At 34.9% G+C, this 21,802-nt stretch overlaps 2 long non-coding RNA genes across 8 annotated transcripts; one reads left to right on the top strand and one right to left on the bottom strand.

Annotated features, from left to right (window-relative positions):
• Positions 1–7,696: 7,696 nt before the first annotated feature.
• LOC149770082 (uncharacterized) lies at positions 7,697–14,508 on the top strand. Of its 2 annotated transcripts, XR_016418966.1 has the most exons (3): positions 7,697–8,577; positions 9,454–9,608; positions 14,232–14,508. It is a non-coding gene; the product is annotated as an uncharacterized LOC149770082 (long non-coding RNA). The 2 variants fall into 2 exon arrangements; XR_016418965.1 differs by lacking the exon at positions 7,697–8,577 and having other exon boundaries at positions 9,349–9,608.
• On the bottom strand, positions 9,602–21,131 carry LOC149770081 (uncharacterized). 6 transcript variants are annotated; one of them, XR_016418961.1, is made up of 4 exons: positions 17,647–18,430; positions 16,783–16,884; positions 15,641–16,417; positions 9,602–15,021 (listed from the first exon to the last, which is right to left on the bottom strand). It is a non-coding gene; the product is annotated as an uncharacterized LOC149770081 (long non-coding RNA). The 6 variants fall into 6 exon arrangements; XR_016418959.1 differs by lacking the exon at positions 9,602–15,021 and adding an exon at positions 20,909–21,131 and having other exon boundaries at positions 15,030–16,417; positions 17,647–17,811; XR_016418962.1 differs by lacking the exon at positions 9,602–15,021 and having other exon boundaries at positions 15,030–15,805; positions 16,187–16,417.
• Between the last annotated feature and the right edge of the window lie 671 nt (positions 21,132–21,802).

The following is a 21,802-nucleotide window of genomic DNA, read 5'->3' as shown; positions in this document are numbered from 1 at the left end:
GTGTACATATCTACATACACACACATATCTGTATGTGTGTGTGTACATATATACATACATACACACACACACCTAGTTTTAATTTTGCTTTGTTCCCTTAACCTATTGACTGAATACTCAATATCAAAGTTGAGAATGTAGTTATTGAAAATATGATGTGGTCTGTACGCAGTATAAGTATTTTGATGTGAAATATATCTCTATTTGATTAAATTGATCTGTAATCTCATTATCGGCTTGGGTACTAACGTTGGTAGCAGGACATGTGACATATTCTGCTTTATTTTGATATTTTTGTTTTCCTTTAAAAAATTTGATTTCATGCTTTATTTACATAACATTGTTATAGTCATTTGTATTGAGAAAATTTTTAAGCAAATTTAGGAGATATGAGTTTACTTTTCATTTCATGATTTTTGGTGTGTGTGGTGGTCATGGTAATTTGGTTTTGCTGTTATAAAGGTTACAGTGACGACCATTGAGTCACGTTTAGCTCATAAATAAATTGACACTACCGACCCCGGTTTGTACCACGAAAGAAGTTAAACAAAATGACCACCAGTGTGCCAGGATTTTTGTAAACCAGTGTAATGACCTCTGCGCCAGACGGGATGTTGATACAAATATGAGATAGGTCCATAAAAATCTGACGACCAAAGGGCCACTGTTTCATTGATAAAAAAAACTATTTTGGGAATGGCGAGCGAGCCAGTGTTTTTCTCACAAAATTCTTTAAAGTGGGACAAATACATTATTCTTTATTTTTTTATCAGATTTGAGTGCTACTTGTCCAGAAGCTTTTGAGCGTCATGGAAACGGATGCTACAAAGTGTTGGAGTTAAATGCAACCTGGCCTGAAGCAAAGGTAATAAAAGTCAAAGCGAGTACCGTTTTTGCATAGATTATGAAAGCAGCAATGTCTGTGCATTGGGGTTTTGTCCTTTTAAGTATTGGAGTTAAATGTTACCTGGCCTGAAGCAAAGGTAATAAAAGTCAGAGCGAGTACCGTTTTTGCATAGATTATGAAAGCAGCATTGTCTGTGCATTGGGGTACTTTCTTTTTAATTGTAAGTCTCTTTTCCAAATAAAAACGATCTGCCGAACTATTTTTTTTTTATAGAAACAACTATGTTTATTTCAGTTCAAGTTAGGCGGGATATTCGGTCGGAAAAGTGTCATGTTTAACCAAACACAGAGTGGAATCAAACGGTTTTGTAATATTGTTTGAAAAAAACTTGCTTAAAGATTTGTTCTTGTAATTAGTGAAAAGAACACGCGCTTGTCTATCACCTTCGGTTGCAAAATAGTCATAAAATGACTCGCCAATTTGCAGACTTTGTGTAAACATTATTTAAGACAACATGTCGGAATATTGTTATGTATATTTAATTTGTATTTTGTGATTAACCTTTGCCCATAATTGAGGGCACGAGTTTGGGCTTACCTGAAGCATGTCTCTATTTTTTTAAACAACATATGTTGTAATTAATTCTTGGCTATGATTGTATATTATCTTTTAAGATTGTTACTTAGAGGTAAACATGTTTGCTTGGAAATGAGTTCAGGAATATGGTATTCTCTTTGGGAGAAACCTGGTGACCTGATGTATTCCATATTAATTATTGAAATTTTATTAATAAACCTGATTTTGCTGGCAGCTTAGACTATTCCAGAAATAAAGGTTTGACCATTATCTTGGTTCTTTTGATGTGACTTAGTTTTTTCATACAAAGGATGGTTGCTTCTGAATTACAGTTCTATAACTTGAGACCAGTTTTTGTTGAATCAATGTTTAGCTTAGTTAATATTTGAGAGGATTTATTTATTGAAATTATTCATTTGAATTATAAACTGCAAAATAATACTTTCGGAATAAATTACTATTTTGGGAGCATTGTCAGTTCTTTTAGATACATTTTGGATCATATGAATGTGATACATTAAGACTTACCATATAAATACTATTCCAGGTTATGTGTACATCAGCACATTCAAAACTGGAATTCATTCTCAATACCACGAGAATTTATTTGGAATACTCTATATTTTAGCTTCTGATGGAACATTTAGGACTATTTGGGATTTAGTTCAAAATACTGTAAGTTATTTCCCAATTTTAACTTTGCATTATAAGAAAATAAATTATTTTTTTAATTTTACTAACCTTCTTGAATGTGGCTTTTTCTGTTACTTAGTCTAAGACCATATAGCCATTAGAATGCAGTGATGGTTACCCTAGTTTATTTAAACATCTACATCTATTCTGTCATCTGAGACTTTGCAAGCTACCCGAACGTAATTTATGTTATCGCTTAGGTTTACTGTACTGTGATCGGCGGAGACCTAGCAGCGATCGAAGATGCCAGCGAGAACGCTCTTATATTGGGGATAATTTCGAGGTTACACGGTAGGTATGTGATATATGAATAATCTATCTAACATCTACATATATATATATATATATATATATATATATATATATATATATATATATATATATATATCACCATAATCTATGTGGGAGCTTATAAAAAGTTATTTTCGTTTGACTTGTGGTGGTTGCCAGAAGCCATTTAGGAAGAATACTGCTAGACGCTGTGAGCTTTATAAGACGAATATCAAAGGGGGTGGGTTACGTGCCACCACACTTTCTTCCTGCGAATGAGGGCAAACGGGCGACAGCTCCGTAACCACCGTTCCAGGACCATTGTGGTCGACAGTGTCAACAGCACCCTGACCCTTAAGAAAGTGGGAGGCGGCAAAGCAGTAATTGATTTATTGTCGACCATCATTGATAGCCCAGCTACTTCATAATATTTATCATGGAGAGCTGTCCGGGACGACAGGACCAAAACCCTCCCAATGTTAGTCCTTGAAAACTCGCCTGGACACATAAAAACACACATGCAATATTTGTCTTTGGAAAGGGTTAGGTCTACTTCGTTTCGGCTGTCGTCTTAGTGACAGACCTTTCTTATGTTACGTGTTTAGGCTCGAATAAACAGTAACACAAGAAAGAATGAACACAACAAGCTTGACAAATATAATAATTTATTTCCCTGGAAAAATTATGTATAAACGAAAAAATATGAACTAACGGTTTTAAGAATCAAAACCCAAAATAATCCACAAATAATCCACGAATAACATTTTAGTAGTCCAAATAATAAACCGTTCTAATGATTTCAAGTTAGAGTCCCGACGAAGAATCCAAGACGGAAGACGATGACGTATGATGTAACCTGTATCTACTGTTCCTTGTAGAAACAAGAAATATCACTCTAATTTTGGAAATCTGAATAAATTTTTATAAGAGCTTTTTTGGCTTAGGAATTTCATATGAAAACACGTATTTTACAGGAAAAAAGAATTAATCCTTTCGAATCCAAGTAATTTAAAATAACTCCAAACGTCACAACACCTTCCAGTGTAAAGAAAAAGCCCAACTGAGATTATTTCTCCAAAACAAAGGTTATATCGTATTCTAAAACGCACAAGGGGGTCACGTGATCATGTTCCAGAACCTCGTCGAAATTATTTACATATTAAAATCACGTACACCCAGTGTGGCCCTGACGAAAACCAATCATTTTATTCTAAGAAATTAAATTAAAAAGTTGTTTACATCTTAAACCACGTAATCCTATCATGACCTCGACAACAAGTACTGATTTTAAAATAAAAATAGAACTCATTTACGTGGTTGCTACTAATTTTGAATCAGGGTCAGGATCTAGGTCAACACCTGGTGTTTACTAAAATGAACAGTCAATGTCAAACTATTTTCTGAAAACAATATTAATTTCCTAACAAACATAACTACATTATTTTCACATAGAATGAAATTTTTAATAAAAAAAAGATTCTAAAACTTACAAACAATTAAATCAGATATAATTTAAACAAATATACATACCCCCTTCTTTGGCATCTCTACCAACACTGACCAAAAATCTCCCCACGTGGCACTCATTCCCAATGTATGTGTTTATGCAATGTTATATTCAGATGACATAGATGTAAACAGGACGTGAACTATTTAAAAAAAATGTTCTATTAATCGCCGACACACTTTCTAGCGAAAAACGAAAATTCATAAGTTACTGTAACAATCGTGATTTCAAACCAAAATTTAACCTTAGGAAACTAATTCAACACTTTAAAAATCCATTTACTAGCTCTCACCTGCTTTTTGCAGTATCCAAGAACAATCAACTTTTCTGGCTAGATGGGTCGGATATTCTGGCTGAAAATGAATGGCGGTGGATGAGTCAGAAAGGAGCATCTCAACTCATGACGTTCACAAACTGGCACCCACATCAACCTGACAACGACAATGGCATCGAACATTGTTTGGAAATCGTAAATGATCACTGGAATGATGAACGGTGTGACGCTACTAGAAGCTTTGTATGTGAAGCAAGGTAAGACAGCAATGATGAGCTTGAGTCAGCGATAGTACTTGTATAGCGTAGAATACTTTGAAATTTACCTACTTTCCAATTTCTGGTGATGGAAATATTTCATTGTTAGTATGGAACTGTCATACACGTTTAAAAGGTTTCTAATGTTCATGCTTTAGTTCATATATAACCAAGATGCATATTTACAAACCCCTCATGTGTCCGATTGCACAGAATCCGCTGTAACTGTGAAACACAAAGGCTTCATGTCACGCGATCAATCGATACCTCAAGCATTAATTAGCCGCCATGTCACATGATCCAGTAACGTCAGAGACATTACTACAAATGTAATTATTTAAGTATACTGCATGAACATCCGTGATATGCTTCTGTAAAATAAAAATATACGAATCATGGGATTATTAACAATAATCTGATTGTCTAATTATGTTGATACCCGTGCTAATTTGTGGCTGCTACTAACGTGAAGAGAATAATGTGTACTTAAAGTTGATATAGTAACTACAGTATAATTCCATATTTTGAGTGTGGTAATTCTTACACTCTCTCATTCATACATTTGAGTCATTTCCATTTAACACTTTACGCTAAGGATGTACTAGAGTTACAATTAGATCATGATTATCAACATTATCATCACCGTGGTCATCATGAAACAATTTCACTATAATCATGCTCACGTACATTGTTTATACAGCTTTTACCATTCACGTGTTAGATTTAATGTCGTGTTCATATTAACAAGTGTCTATGCGCAAAGCTTGCTTTTGGATAAAAGTGAAAGTTGTTGAATTTGTTCATATCTCTTTCTTTTAATTTCGCCGAGTGTTTCAATTTGGACATCCAGTAGATGTATATTTCAACCTGGGTTGCCTACTAGAAGCTTTTTTTCTGATATCAGTTATAATACTGTAATTGGTGTGTGTTTATGCTTGCCTCTGTGTGTGTGTGTGTGTGTGTGTAGAAATGAACATTCCTATGCACAGATTCCATTATTAGAGGCGACAGGATTTCTAACTGCAATAATAGTCCTTCCTATAAAACACATAAACGAGTAAACACATGACGCAAACTGTTAGTCGAAATTCATAACAAGGCTGTTAAAGAAATATTAAGGTGTGTTGCTTGGTGTTTAACGGTACAGCAACAAAATTAGGTTATTTAGTGCCGAGGCAATCTGATCGAAGTACCTAGCCCAAAGTAACTGACCAAGGGGCAAACACACACACACACACACACATATATATATATATATATATATATATATATATATATATATATATATATATATATATATACATTGCGAAGCTTGACAAAGAGCCATCATTCCTGCATACAGTTGTTCACATATGAAACACAGTCAAAAAATATATCGGGGATTCTTGATTGACTTAATTACCAAACACTTTTTGATTAATAAGTTATCTGAATGTGAAATTTATGTTTGTAAATATAGCGACAAATCAAAATTTGTTACTGGATATTATGCCGAAAGAAAGTTAATGTATTTGTGCATAATTAGTATAAACCTTGGGCACATAGAGACTCTTAATGTGGACAGCTGGTCAATATTTCCCCTGACCACTACGTGTCACTACACACGTCCAATATTTAGGTACTGGTTATACTGATTTGACATATGCTTGACTATGAAAGGACTGTATAAAACAGGAAATGCAATGCACACTTTCATACTTCTTTATTGCTATTAAACAACTTTATTTGTGCATAAATCTTTCAAATATATTCTCAAATACTACAGAAAATAGCTACAACAAAATGTAAGTAAAGCAAAACATTCATATTAATTAAGATGTTTGTGTTCACAAAGTTGAGGTCCATATTCTGAAAAATTGAGTAATAAAATACTGTCCATTTATGCTAAATGGAGCAAGAAATTTCATTAAAATAAGTTGTCCAATTATAACTTGTTCAGTAAGTCTGAACTTTTACAAATGTTATGTTAAAGGAAAAGAGACTGAAATGTGCAAGTAATTAAAACAATTAAAACCCATTTGCTAAATTTATACTTTTGTTGTTTATTTTCCTGATATGAAATTACACACTAGTTTCTTCTCGTGGGACGGTGGTTCTTTCCGGGGTTTTCCCGGGTTCTTCCTCCACCATTAATACTGGCCGCCATGTATAGCCTATCGTGTGCTGAAAAATGGCGTTAAACCCTACAACAACAACAACAACAAACTAGTCTATGTATGCATACATACATACATACGTACGTACGTACGTACGTAAGTACATACGTACGTACGCACGCACGCGCACATACATACATACATACAAAACATACATACATACATACATACATACGTACCTACGTACCTACGTGCGTATGCACGCACGCACGCACGCGCACATACATACATACATACATAAGCATTATTATTACCTTTCTCTTTTTCTTGCAAATGTAAAAAGTCCTTACTGTAATATAATATTTTCCAGAGAAAAAGTCTTTGAAATGTCAGCTTATATGTACGATTTATGTAAAATAAGTAGTTTGTGGAAAGAAGTTACAATTTTTATTTCATAGTTTTTGCTAAGTAAAGAGTAAATAATGGTCTTTAAAATTACTAACTGAATATAATAATTCGATTAAAAATGAGAGAACGGACCGTAGAGATGTAAACAGCGTCTTCGATAATCAAATTTCTATGTAGCTTTTAAGTCTAAATGGCATTTCTAAATTTGACATACACCGACTTAGTAAACACAGTTTAATTTATTGATCAATTAATGAAAGCAAAGTTTGCTGAAATTAATAATTATTTGATTCATTCATATGTGTGTTTATTTATAGGTACATATAATTCAATTATGTAGCTACAGATGTGAAAGAAACACATAATTAATATTTTAAAACAACTTTTAAAGGCAATTTTATCAAGTAACCCACACATTAGAACTATGAAATCAATAAGTGACAAAATAATATTATACGATGAATTGCAATCATATGATAATAACGAACCAATTATTCAAAATTACACAGGGAAAGTTCAAACGTAAAACAGCAGTGAAACTTTAGGGTAATCAATTCGTTCAATATTGTTTTCATTGCGATGAGTTTGTGCAAATAAATATTTACAGTAAATGTACGAATATAGATTCCATAGTACAGAGTACTGGGTGATACCAGTACCGTTATGGCGGAATGCCACATGATGAAAATATGACTGCGTCTGTCGAATCCATCAAGGAGAACTGTTAATAATCTGCCAGTGAAGGTCACGCGAAGAACTTCCTCCTCTGACCTCACGCGCTCTCGGTTTGCCGGTGGTTGTGGAAAGTATACGTATAGAGTATTCTTCTCATCGTTCGAGCTTAAGGAAAATAAACAGCATTAAAATCGCTTTTTCTGTACTTGAGATTATAACTTTAAATATTTGAAACACTAAGTAAATAGCACTTTAAAAGATCAGATAGTATTCCTAACACTCAGATTTACAGGATTTATATTATATAATATAGACAGTATTAAGTAGTTGTTGCTCATGGTGATTTGCCAGTAAACATCTGCTGTTGCAGTTGTCCATGATCAGCTAACATAATCATAAATACAAGTCAGCTCCCATTAAGGTGTGTGTCTGTGTGTGTGTGTGTGTGTGTGATTAAGGTTTATAACGTAGCTTTAAAAAATATTCAGTCATATCGCTACGATGTCTGCAGTGTGGCAGTTTATAGTGATGTCTAGCGCTGAGGCATCACGCCGCAGACATGTAGTATATGTCCCACCCAAGCACAATATCCTAACACCAGGCCGACCAGTCCTAACACTAACTTCTTAAAGGCACAATAGTGCAGGCTGAGGGTGAATTTTCTTGCAAAAATGTTGGGATATTTATGTATATCAACTTATTAAATACTATTTAAAAGGCATTTCTGGGGTAATATCAAGTACGTAGGGGTTCTCGTTATGAAATACGAGCTCTCTGAAATCTTCGTACGTAGAGTAACGAATCTATCGTCTCCATGTTGAAATCCCGTTCGGCACTGATCGGCAGATCCCGAATGAATAACACACATAATTCCGGTGACCGAAATTTGCATAATTATAGGCCACATTGTAAACACTGAAGATGATGACGTAAAACACAACCACGCTACGAGACCGCCCAACTTGTCAACAACGGTGAGTACGATCTTCTTCTGATCTCGTTCTTTTCTTCTTATCCTTTTCTTTTCTAATTTTAATTTTCAGAGGAAACAATGAAATGTATGTAGAACTACTTTTATAGTTATATTTCAAAGTTTTTGCGGTACGAGAATAATTTAAATCGACGTGCTCTGTACAGTATTGCAAAAACCCACAGGTACTCACTATTTCTTGCCCAGTAGAATTCGTACTCCCTCACGTCCCCACCACTCAATTTTATAAATGAAAAGCATCAGGGATATTTAAAAATGCTCAAAATTGAGTAATTTCATTAATCAATTTATAAATTCTAACCAGATTGTCACCAGTGGACCCCTAACACCCATTTTTATGACGTGTCACAAAGCGGAAAAGAATTTGTGTGCTTCTCCAAGTTAATACTTTACATACACAAGGTTTTAAATAAGCTTTTTTTTTTTTTAAATCTGCGACTAGAATATGGAATCCGGGTTCAAAACTCGGGGCCACATCTTAAAAAGTACACACACAAACGTACAGCAACTTGTCAGCTGAAGTTTGACCACAGCTTTATTCTTGCACATGTTTATTGGGTATTGTGCACACTGAGTAAATAGACACATAGACTTTGCTTTGGTGCCCATTCGAGGAAAGTAGGGGCCCTTTTTAAATTTTGGATCCCCACCCCACCCAACACTTGACCTGATCCAGCCCAAAAAACTCCCATCAAATCACAACCTCTCATGTATTAATTTCTGATCCAAAGCTAGCACTATATTCCTGTAAGTTTGATAAGTAATCATGAATATATTAGTTGTCAAATTTTGAAATACATTTACATATTAAAATTCATTAGATAGACTTAAATCAGCTCACTTTCAAGCTCAATTCTAGAGCGACCTTTAAGAGGAAGAGGGAGAGGAAGGATGAGGCATGGAGCAAGAAGTTGAAAAACCAGATGGGGGAGATGAGGAAGACATGCTGTGCAGCCTAAAAACTGAGCTGACCAAGCTCTACACATAGTTCAGACAAGGCAGACAAGAATGGGGGTAATTGTTTATTTATATGTTGCAAAACAAGTATTGATAGATATTGAAAAATGTTTGGTACTAAGTAACTTGGCAAAGACTCTAATATCTATGTCAGTAGTGTTTTGCACAACTTAGAAAATGCATACTTGTATTAAAGGATTAGTTATTTTACCAAACAATGTATGTTTAAACTGCTTTACTTTTTGTTGCTACTCAACACCCCACCCCAATATGATTTGATAAAGGAAGACTATGCACAGATACCATAGAAAATACAGAGGCCACCTCATTTATATGCCACCTTATATAATATCAAAATGGTAACAGTATTATGGAGACAATCTCACAGAGTACCCCATTGCATGATGAAATACATATAATTGATATGAAACTTAATACAAAAGGTTTTAACATGGGTCACTTAAATGTACAAGGTATAGTGGAAAAAATAGAACAGATTAAGTTAATGTTGTCTTCCAAGGAAAATAATATGCATGTTTTAGGATTCACTGAAACCAAATTAAATGCTAGCCACAATGATAATCTATTTCACTGTCAAGGCTACAATAAACCATTACGCAGGGACAGAGAGACAGCAGGGGGGGTCTTGTATACATTACAAGATGTAAATGCAGAAAGGCGACCTGACTTGGGGTCACATGAAATTGAGAGTATTTGGGTGGAAATTTCTCAGAATAATGCAGAATCATTCCTAGTTGGTTTCATTTATAGGTCACCTTCCTCCAAAGCAATCTGGAATGATAACTCTTTGAAACAAATAGAAAATGTTCATGCACAGGAGAAAGCAACATATATACTCAGCAGTGTAAATAAGGACCTACTCAATACTCCAATAAGGAGTAACTGGATGGAATTTTTTGAATCATTAGGCCTAGTCCAGCTGGTAAATGAGCCCACAAGTGTAACAGAAATATGAAGCACTCTTATTGATCACATTTATACCAACCTACCAAACAATGTGGCTTATGTTAATGCACCAAATGTTGGTCTTAGTGACCACTATCCTACTTTTTGACACTAAAGGTTAAATGCAACAGAAATAGGAAACATACACACAAAACTGTCACTTACAGATCTTTCCAAAATTGAAGTAAATAACAATTTCAAGATGACCTATATAAAGTTCCATGGAATATTATCCAAACTTTTGATGACATATGTGAAGCTCTAAAAGAGTGGATTGATTTATGAATGTAGTCTCTAAGCATGCACCACTAAAAGTACATTGAGTAAAGTATGAAATCCAACCTAACTGATTTACTACTGAAATTCTAGATACTATGAAGACACGGGACCAGTTGAAGGCTATGGGAAACCATGCACAATATCAAGTATGGGGAAATAACATAACAAGTATGATTGAAAAGGCTATAAAAAAAACTTTTTATCAATCAATGCTTGAAAACACAAAGAGCAACACAAACTCCATTTGGAAAGTCTTCAGTAAACTCATTGGGGTAACACACAAAGATCAGACAAATAAAAATCACTCACTTCTGCTAAATGACACAAAAGTCACTGATCACACTGACATTGCAAATGTTCTGAGTGATTTTTTTTCACTAACGTTTCCACTAAGTTAAAAGAACCAGTGATAGAAAACAACTATAATGAACTGAAAAATCCCTAAAGAGTTATGTTTCTCTATCCCACAGGTATAAAAAAAACCTGCTAAAATATGTCTCAGTAAACTTGATATCAAGAAAGCTACAGGACTTGATCAGATTGGTCCACCACTCATTAAAACTTCTGTCTCAGCTATTTCAGATAGCATAACATTCATAATCAATTTAAATATTGCAACCTCATCTGTTCCCAAATTATGGAAAACTGCAAAAGTAATGCCTATGCACAAATCTGGTTCCAAGAATGATGCTGATAACTGCCAGCCAATTTCAATACAACCAAAACTTGTCAAAATTAATTGAAAAACATGTCCATGACTCAATCATATCATATTTAACAAAACAGTTGCTGTTACACCCTATTCAATCAGGCTTTAGACAGAAACATTCATGTGAGACTGACTTGATCTCTCTAACTGATACATGGCTTCAACCACTTGATCAAAGTTGAATAATAGGATCTCTATTTGTAGATTTCAGGAAAGTTTATGGGTTGGTGTACATGAAATTCTTTTAACAAACTGAAAATCAACCAATGTGATGAAAGCACAATTAGATGGTTTACTTCAAACTTAAGTGAGAGAACACAACATGTTTATATAAATAATGTTCTGTCGGAACCTGGAACAATTAGATATGGAGTACCACAAGGTTCAATTTTAGGTCCATTACTATTGATACTATTTATTAATGGCCTACCACATTTTTACTAAGGGACTCAATTTCATCTACAGATCTCTAAGCAGATGACACAACATTGTCAGACATCCAAAACACAAAGCACAAACTATAAATTTATTTGCAGGATGCCCTAAACAAACTGGACAACTGGTGCACATGCAATGGCATAGTGGTAAATACTGGAAGAACTAAAATATTACTTATCTCAACATGGCAAAAAAGAACAAATCTTGGTAGTGATGAACTATGTCTGACATGGAAGGATACAAATTTGCAAATGGTTTGTCATGATAGACTACTTGGTGTTTTGGTAGATAACCTATCATGGACTGAACATGTCAGTAAAAAAGTTAATTCAAGTTTATGGCTTTTCAGTAGGATAAGGTACATAAAACTATTTTATAACAGTTACATACAACCCTATTTAGACTACTGTAACACAGTGTGGAGTAATTCAAATGATAAAATCATAGCAAAGCTGGCACATCTTAAAACAAGTGCATTCAGGCTATATCAATCCAGAAAGTAAGCAAGGAAAATTTTAGCTGGTAAGTTAAAATTATTACCTATTAAAGACTGAATTCGGTTGAGAAAAGCCAAATTAATGTACATGATATCCAATAATAGTGCTCCTGAATATTTACAATCACTATTCAAGTATAGGCTACCTGGTAATACTCCACAACTGTGATCCATGTCTACCAAACAGTATAAAATTCCCAAACCAAATAAGGAATTATTCAAAAAATGTTTCCAGTACTCTGGAACAGTATTCCAGTTGACATTAGAAATGCCAACTCTATTTCCTTCTAAAGTTCTTCCAAACCAATATATCCAGTGGCTTCAGAGATACACTTAAAGTAGATAAACGCCTTTGTATGAGGGCCTAAAGGTAGATTAGCTAAAATTATTTCATATATAGGTATTAGTGATCTACGCTAGTGGCATACAAACATTCAATACTATTAAGGTCAACTTGCTCTTTTTTCAATTTAATTAATAAACCAACTTAAGTAATACATTTATTAGTTTTATTTTTTTTAAATACAAAATGGTAACAAAAAGTCTATGCAATCTTACTTTGGAGTTCAGCAATTAAACCTGACTAGATTGCAGTTTTTTTTAAAAATTAGACATGTAGAGAATTCATTATAGCCATTTAAGTCTTGTGAAATAAATACTACACTTTTATTCTTCTGTTTTGAATATGATGCATGCCTTAATGTGTATTTCTAAAGCCTCAAAATATGTTAAGATAATACTGTATATGCAATATCATGATAAACATAAGGACTTAATAATCCTAATCCAGAATTAAGACTGACATGAAGGCTTGGAAGAAACTTTTTTTTTCTTCATATCTGATCTAACATTTTTGGGCAAGAATTTGAATTGCCCAGTCTGCTTGGCATTCAATGTTTCCACCTTTGAACTTTTGATTACTGCAAATGATTTCTGTATAACAAATTTACTCGATTCAATGGCAATTTTGAAATTTCTTTAATTCTTTCAATAACTTTTATATATTCCTTGAGCGTGTTATTGCCAAAGCTTAAACTTTTTGTGTACAAAATGTATATCACAAAAGGTATGAATAACTTGACAGGTATGTTGGCTACATTACACAAAACTTCTTTCTGTATACAGGATATGTGGAGCACATGCCTATGAATGTACAACTTGCACTTTGTACCAATAAAATCAAAATACTGTATCAATTTACAAACAGAATTAAAACTTTGATAGTTACTCTTACAATACAACATTTACAATGAATTCCATTTCCAAGGTGGACTCTCAAAGATTGATAATTGATGTACATACATGATTGTTGTAAATGTTATTTCTTTGCAACCACTGTAAAAGAATTTTAAAATTGTAAGCCGTCCAAAAACAGACATGCATACATATGCAAATGATAAGGACTTTGTTTTAATTTACAATTGATACTCATCGAGTAGATTCTTTTCATTACCTGATTTCGATGTGGGTACCTCACTATACTAAACAAATCTAAGCTGCAATCAGCCATTCCTATTTGATCCCAATAAAGGAGTCTCTGACATCTAGAAATGCTCCCCAAAAACTTTGAGCTGTCCATCTTAACATAAACTATCAGTTCTAGTTGCGATGGAACTCCCAGTGTTCATGTCAAAATAAAAACCATGTGCAGTTTTGATCCACATGTATTTCACAGTGGAATTTGCTGATCGAAGATGAATAATATTTGAATAAGCGCATGTTCCTATTTTTTCTTAAAATATATTTTTTTACATTTTAGAAATAGCATATTACAATTGGAATAATTTTTCAGATTTTTCAAGATCTAATCCTTGATGAGGCTGTACTTGCCTTGTCCAGGATGTACAGACGAAATGTTCTTGTCCTCAACGATAAAGTTGACTTGATGAGTGCCAACAGTCATGCTACCTATAGGCAGTTCATACTACGGCAACATGGAAGGCCGGGGTCTGGACAGAGACATGACAAATATCCAGATGGATAATACACTGGCTTCATCCCCTCTAGGCTTGCATAAACTTAAACACTTTCTTGCATGTATGAGTTTGTATATAAATGAATACAATTGATTTTATTCATTGTTTTCTTATAAATGCACATAATATTGCATCAAACAATAATGCTTTCAGATTTTTTTTTAACACCAGTCTATTTCTGCCTATAAACAATGTGGGCACGAAGATCATAAATAATCAATATAAAAAGTTTTCAGCAACTGCAGATACAATATTATACATTATTTTATTTTCAGCTACTGATATTTCAGGATATTATATAAAGTATAACCTGCCTTAGCTGACACCTCCATATATCAGACACTATTTCATATTTTACATAACTAAAATCGAGAGATCTCCTTCACCACACCAAAACTAGAGTTGATGGTGGTTCTTGAGGTGCCAGGTTTCTACAAATTCTCCTGGGATCATCTTCCTTTAGTTCTCTTCTCCTCTGCATACCCTGCTTTCCCTCAAGTTGACAGATGAGGGCTTTCTTTATAAGTTCCCTGATGTGGGGATGTTTTCTTTTCCTTTCAAGGATAGACGGACCATCTGCCACTTTTTTTGTTGTAACATCGATGCCTGTTTTAAAGAAAATTTTATTTTCTTAACAGGAGTGACAAGCATCCCCATGCTAACCCATAATAACTTTTTACCCAATATTAGAGCCTCATGATCAGTTCCCAAGAAGGAGTTGTTCGGGGTTGTTTTTGTTCTTATTTGTTCTATCCACAAACTACTATGTGAGACAGGATGCATTTTTGCCCATTCCTTCAGAAAGCAACATGTTTTCATGAACAGGTATTAGCTAGTAATCATCATGATGACAGCATCTACCCCAAACGTCCTGAGGATATTCCATAAACCCCATATATCCTTAATAAAGTGTGTCAGTCCCCTGGGAAAGTGCTATACATATCACTGGATCTAATTATTAGACTTGCATTGCTAAAATCAAAATAAATATCCACTAGAATGATATCAATACTAATTACAAGATCTGTATGCATGAAAATATTAAGATTCCTTACCACAAATATAAATGTGTGCCGATTGTTGCAAAATGACTTGTATCTAATACAAAGTTTTCATGACTTGTACATGTGAATAATATTCCATTCGTCTGATCTCCAGGCAGGGATCATAATGCACAATCAATATATATAATTATTTCTAATGTCCTGTAGTGAAACAAGCTTACACTATCTCCCCTTCTTTGTTTCTCATTACACCTCAGCCACTATGGATATTGTGATCCAAAACAGCAAGCTCATTCCTAATCCTGTACACAGGAGGGATGTATGAAAATCTCTTGGCACTGTACATCATGATCTGCTGATGAAAATCTTCAAGCTCAGCAGTGCTTCTGCAATTATCAAAAACATGTATCTTGTAACATGTGTTATTTGTAATCTGCTAACAGACTAATACAATTATTAAATAATCATTACTGTTGGTAATTTTTGCATACATAAAATCTTTACTGAAGTGTTTATTGATAGAGTGTCATGGAATTGTTTATACCTGATTTGCAATTATTATACCTGAAATTACCAAAGACTTGAGAAGGGAAAGTCACTATACATGTATCATGTGCACATATCTTATAAATTCTAACTTATTCAGATCTTCAAATGGTAAATATATACAGTAATTTATTATTAAGTTGAGAATAAAAACATTTAAAGTGGTCTTCACATTTTTCTTTTAAATACCATGCAATTGTTGCAATCCTGAAATGGCATACCTGAAATTTAAGTAATACTCCACTGTTTAGGAACCTTTGGTCCAAGAGCACCTGTGCCAAGGTTTTCAGCACTTTGGCTTCCTTCTTCGGATCATCTTCATCAAGCCAAGGCTTTGTCAGCTCTTCATTCTCCAGGTGAGGTTCATGAAGACATTTATTAATGCCTTGGCCATGTAAGAGGATCTACTCATTTTTATTGGTGATGTGATTTAGGACACTCCTCAAGATACTCTGAAAGAATGCCACAATCAATACCTTTAGCACCTAAAGCTGGTCTCTTTTGTCATGGTGACCCCATATTGATAAGACAACTTGATTTATATCATAAAGCGAAAGCTACATTGTAGACCTGGCTAATAGTTAGCGTAGCAGGATTCAAATTTTCCTCAGATCATTGTTCCTTCAATATTCCACATTACTCTGACATTTCAAATAAATTTTAATAAACTACATACCTAGAAGATTTGGTGATGAATATATATGGATACAAAATACATTAAAAGAAATCAGAAGATAAGGATTATGCACTGTAATACAAAATTATACAATAGCAAATGTTTACATATATGTTTCAAATAAAAGGACTGAAAACTCACAAAAAATTGTCCATAGCTGCTAGCAGTCTTGCATGAAAACCAAAACTGGTTCATGTCTTGGGACCATTGTAATAAAGCCATATTATCCATTTGTTTGGCAACCTTGAAAAGTAGGTAGATAAAATAAAGTTAAAAATGCATGAAGAGCAATCATCAAAACAGAAACAGCTTTTCAATTCCAAAAGTTTTATAACAGTAAAGAGTGAAAACCAACAAGTCATTTAATTCCCAAGAATAAAAAAATGAAATTTAAAAAGAACTTACAGTATTGTAAATTAAATCCCAAATAAGTTATATCACCAGTCCTAATGAATAAAGTTCTAATGAACTGCCAGTGGTTTCCAAAAACAAACTTCAACTGTTATCTCAGTATTTTGTTTTTAAATTAAATATGTCTTATGTTCATTCATCATGAGCTAAGTGGATAGATGGGAAGAGGGTGTTAGCAAGAACTGCATGTGGGACATAGATACATGTATAAATGGGAAACAGCATAAAGAAAGCATATGAGGCATGTAGACACAATTTCAATATACAATCACTGGTCCTCTAAGTACTGAGTGGGGGAAAAAAAACCAGCTGTGATTATTGGGTTAGCCAGCACAGTATACTGGAACTTTTTTGCATAACCAAGTGGCACAGTTGAAATACCCAACCCCACTTTTGAGAAAGTGAAATTCAAGGGTTTTTTTTTCGAACTCAAACTAAGAAAAGCTTGAAGTGGGAACTCAACCTGCTGGCAGTTATAATAATGTCCTTTATCAGCATTGCATTTGTTACATCAGTGTTTTCAGCAGAATGACAATTGTAAGACAACTCCCACCCACACACAAAAAAAATCTGCAAGAAATTTGTCATTTTTACCTTCCTGATTCAATAGCAAATACTTCAGATACTGAAGGTGTCTTCATTCTCTCAGTATGTTGCAAAAGCACTTGGCCAGGTGTTGATGTGAGGCATGAAAATGTACTGGCCATTGGTTCTGTATGCTTGGGTTCATCTTTTGCTATATTCTTTGTAACTTTGTAACTTAAAATATGAATTAAATATTCATTTGTGTTATAAGTTATGTTTTAAATCTGTTTCTTTGTGCACTGTGTTAAACACTTAGAACTGAAATACTTCATTTAAGCAGGAATACATAATAATAGATCTAAACAAAATTCACATAATAAAACTAACTTAACTGCAGCTCAAAACTTAACTGATAACAACACTGGTCAACAGTGAAATCATTACTGACTTGAAAAGGCCCTAATCTGTAGTATTTTGGTGTGCCGAACACGAATATAGCCGTGAAAAATTTGTATTGGCTCTCGTTTTGAAGATATTCATATACCTCATTTTCTATGTTTCACTGTGTAAATTTCTCCAGTAGGACTGCAGCAACATCCGGAATAATGATGTAACATTGCATAATACCATCATGCTCACATCATCCACAGTTGATTGCATCATTTTCTGATGCAATGCAATACTAATGCCATGCGGCTGCTGAAGTAAGTTGACGTCAGCAGTGTACTATACATGTGTAGGCCTATTATACTAATGCCAGGCGGCTGCTGAAGCTGACGTAAGCAGTGTACTATATAAAGCCCAATCAGATAGGTTCAGCATTTAAAATATTTTAGACGTTGTGCGAGACAGTTCAAGCTACTGTTACATAAAACTTATTATTTTATCCATTTACGTACAATAAAGAACAGTAATGCCTCGAAAGTGTGTTAATACCGCGGACAATTTTTGCTATATTTGTGGGGAAGTGACATTTGCCAACCAGAAGAAAAGTATCAATTCTCAAGTGAAGAAGGCATATCATCTTTACTTCGGATGCAAGGTTGGTGACCAAGACAAGCCTTGGGCTCCGCATATATGCTGTGCTACATGTACAACACAGCTTTCACAGTGGTTGAATTGCAAAAGGTCATCAATGCCGTTTGCAGTCCCAATGGTGTGGAGAGAGCCAAGCAACCACCTAAATGACTGTTACTTCTGCTTGGTTCCTCCTCTTTCCGGCGGAATAACGAAGCGAAAGAAGTCGAGAATAGTCTACCCAAACATTCCGTCTGCATTGAGACCAGTTCCACATGGTGAGGGACTTCCTATTCCAGAACCTCCAGCAGAATATTCTCTTGATTCATCTGACGAAGACAAAGGTGAGTCGACCTGTTCTTCTCCTGGTCCATCAGCATGCAGTGATCCAGATTTTCACTGTGGTGCATCATCAACCCCACACAGAATAACACAGGAAGAACTAAATGACCTGATTCGTGATTTGGACTTATCAAAGAACAAGGCAGAATTGCTAGGATCAAGACTCCAACAATGGAATCTTCTAGAAGAAGATGTCACAATTACTGCATATCGAAAGCGCCACCAGCAATTGGAGCCTTTCTTCAGAAAGGAAAGTAATCTGATGTTCTGTTCCGATATTGAGGGCCTCATGAATGCTTTAAAAATCACTCATGACCCACAAGAATGGAGACTATTTGTGGACTCTTCGAAACTGAGTCTCAAGGCTGTGCTTTTGCACAATGGAAACAGTCTTCCATCTATTCCAGTAGCGTATGCTGTCCACATGAAAGAGACATACGATAACTTAAGGCAGCTACTGAATTCCATTGAGTATAACAAGTACAGCTGACACCTCTGTGGTGATTTGAAGGTAGTTGCCCTTTTAATGGGACTGCAGCAAGGATATACAAAATACATGTGTTTCTTATGCGAGTGGGATAGCCGAGCAAGGGAAATGCACTACATGAGGAAGGAATGGACTCACAGGCAGAATGTAGCCATTGGAGAGAAGAATATCCAACACCCAGCTCTGGTTGAGGCTCAGAAAATCTTGCTACCACCCCTTCACATCAAACTAGGTTTGATGAAGAACTTCGTGAAAGCCATTGACCGGACTTTGCCAGCATTCCGATACCTGCATGAAAAATTCCCTCGACTCAGCGAAGCAAAGATTAAAGAGGGAGTTTTTGTGGGTCCTCAGATTCGAGAGCTTTTCAAAGATGACCGGTTCAACAACTTGCTGGAAGGTGACGCGAAACAAGCATGGAATGCTTTTCGCCTAGTTTCTACAAACTTCCTCGGAAATGTTAGGGCAGAAAACTATAAGGAACTAGTAGAAGACATGTTGATGAAGTATAAGAAACTTGGCTGCAATATGTCTCTAAAGATTCACTTCCTTCATTCCCATTTGGATTTCTTTCCTAGCAACTGTGGTATTGTTAGTGATGAACACGGCGAACGTTTTCATCAAGATATCGCAACAATGGAACAAAGATACCAGGGAAAATGGTCCACTACAATGCTGGCTGACTACTGCTGGACACTCCTCAGAGATGCTCCCGAACAGCTGTACAAGAGACAGGCGAAGAAATCTAAGATGTAGTCAATGACTTGATTTTTTATAGGTAGGCTATTACAGTTGACCTTTTACTATTGGAATGCATTTCGTTATGTAAACATTAATTTCTTCCAGATTAAAAAAAAACTAGAGCCAATTTTGCAATTTGACTGTCATATTCGTGTTCAGCACATAACAATTGATAAGAATTGACTAATTTTATTTCAGTAACATGACTTTTGTAAAAAGTTGTTGTCCAGTGCAATCTGCCAGCCATATATTCTGGTAGCACTACAACATCCTTTCTTATCATGACTAGAGATCCTTTTGTAATTGTAGTCAATACAGTGCTTTATAATAGATTTATTAGTAGCTGAAAGATGTGCATGTCACATTAACATAAGGGGTGTGTGTGTGTGTGTGTGTGTGTGTGTGTGTGAGAGAGAGAGAGAGAGAGAGGGATATATATGATACATGTATAAATAATAATAACGTTTGTAAATGTATCTAAGTTCCCTCGCCGAATTTTAAAAAACCTGTCTCACGAAGATAATTGACAGGTGTACAAAATGACCTTTATGAGCACGCTATTATAAAAAAATAATATATTCCACCCCAACATACAATACACACAATGCAAGTCCATGTGCAAACATTGTATTAATTAAACAGTGTGCTTACAAACATACAGCAGGAACAAGATATTGAAAAATGGAGAACACTTATACATAGGCATCACAGTCACTTGATTCTGGGGAACAGACATTGGCTTACCTGTCCAACAACAACTTCGCCATTTCAGTGTCTGATGCCAGTCCTAACTCTTACATCAATGCTCTCCATCAAATAAACTGGTCCCCAAGACGAATCGTTGATAAGTACCGTTCGGTTTCTCAGACACTTTTTCGACGTTTCTTATCGGAAAGCGACAAGAGCGGCCGACCTTTATGTTTTTGATTCTCATGTGTATCCGCCATTTTTGTTTATAGTAGATATTTAAATTGCAACCACGTGACTCATACCCCGCCCACTTGACGAAGATGACGTATACGTTTTTGTGGTCACGTGAGGCTTCCGTAACAGTTCCTGACCTACAAGTTTCAATTACAGCGGGCCCCCACAAAAATTCATTTTCTCTCGTTTATTTATCAATTGCCCAATTTAATCTTCTCAAACTCTAGGTTATTTTGAATTATTTCAGCTTATACGTCGACACATTTCACTAGTTACATGATCTGTAAGGTCTCACTGGACAGTTTATCTGGTGAATTTTCATCCGACGATGACCAATTACAGAAAAATGAGAATAATTTTACACTGAAGATACAAATAAAAACAAACTAATGATTTTTGTAGAAAGCATACATGTGAGATTTTGACTGCAGTAATCAGGTTAATTCCTGATGCAACTGGTGGTTTTTATACTGAACCAACACTGCCACCAACCCCTAAATTTTACATTCATTTTTGACAAGAAATAGCTATTTTGAATATTTTTCTGTGACAAGGCAGCTAAAAGAATCAGTATGTGCCTTATGCATGAATAAAGTTCACTAGTACTATAACAAATTAGCATACTTTTCATCACCCCTCAAATATCTAGATTTTTAGATATTTACCTCTGTAGCAGACACACAAAAATACGTAATCCAAGTCGACAGCTCATTT

Source organism: Sinohyriopsis cumingii, unplaced genomic scaffold, assembly GCF_028554795.1.
Source record: "Sinohyriopsis cumingii isolate HCF-2022 unplaced genomic scaffold, ASM2855479v2 utg002715l, whole genome shotgun sequence".
NCBI lineage: Eukaryota > Metazoa > Mollusca > Bivalvia > Unionida > Unionidae > Sinohyriopsis > Sinohyriopsis cumingii.
Note: the sequence above shows the minus strand (reverse complement) of the source record. Positions and strands in the feature narration are given on the sequence as shown.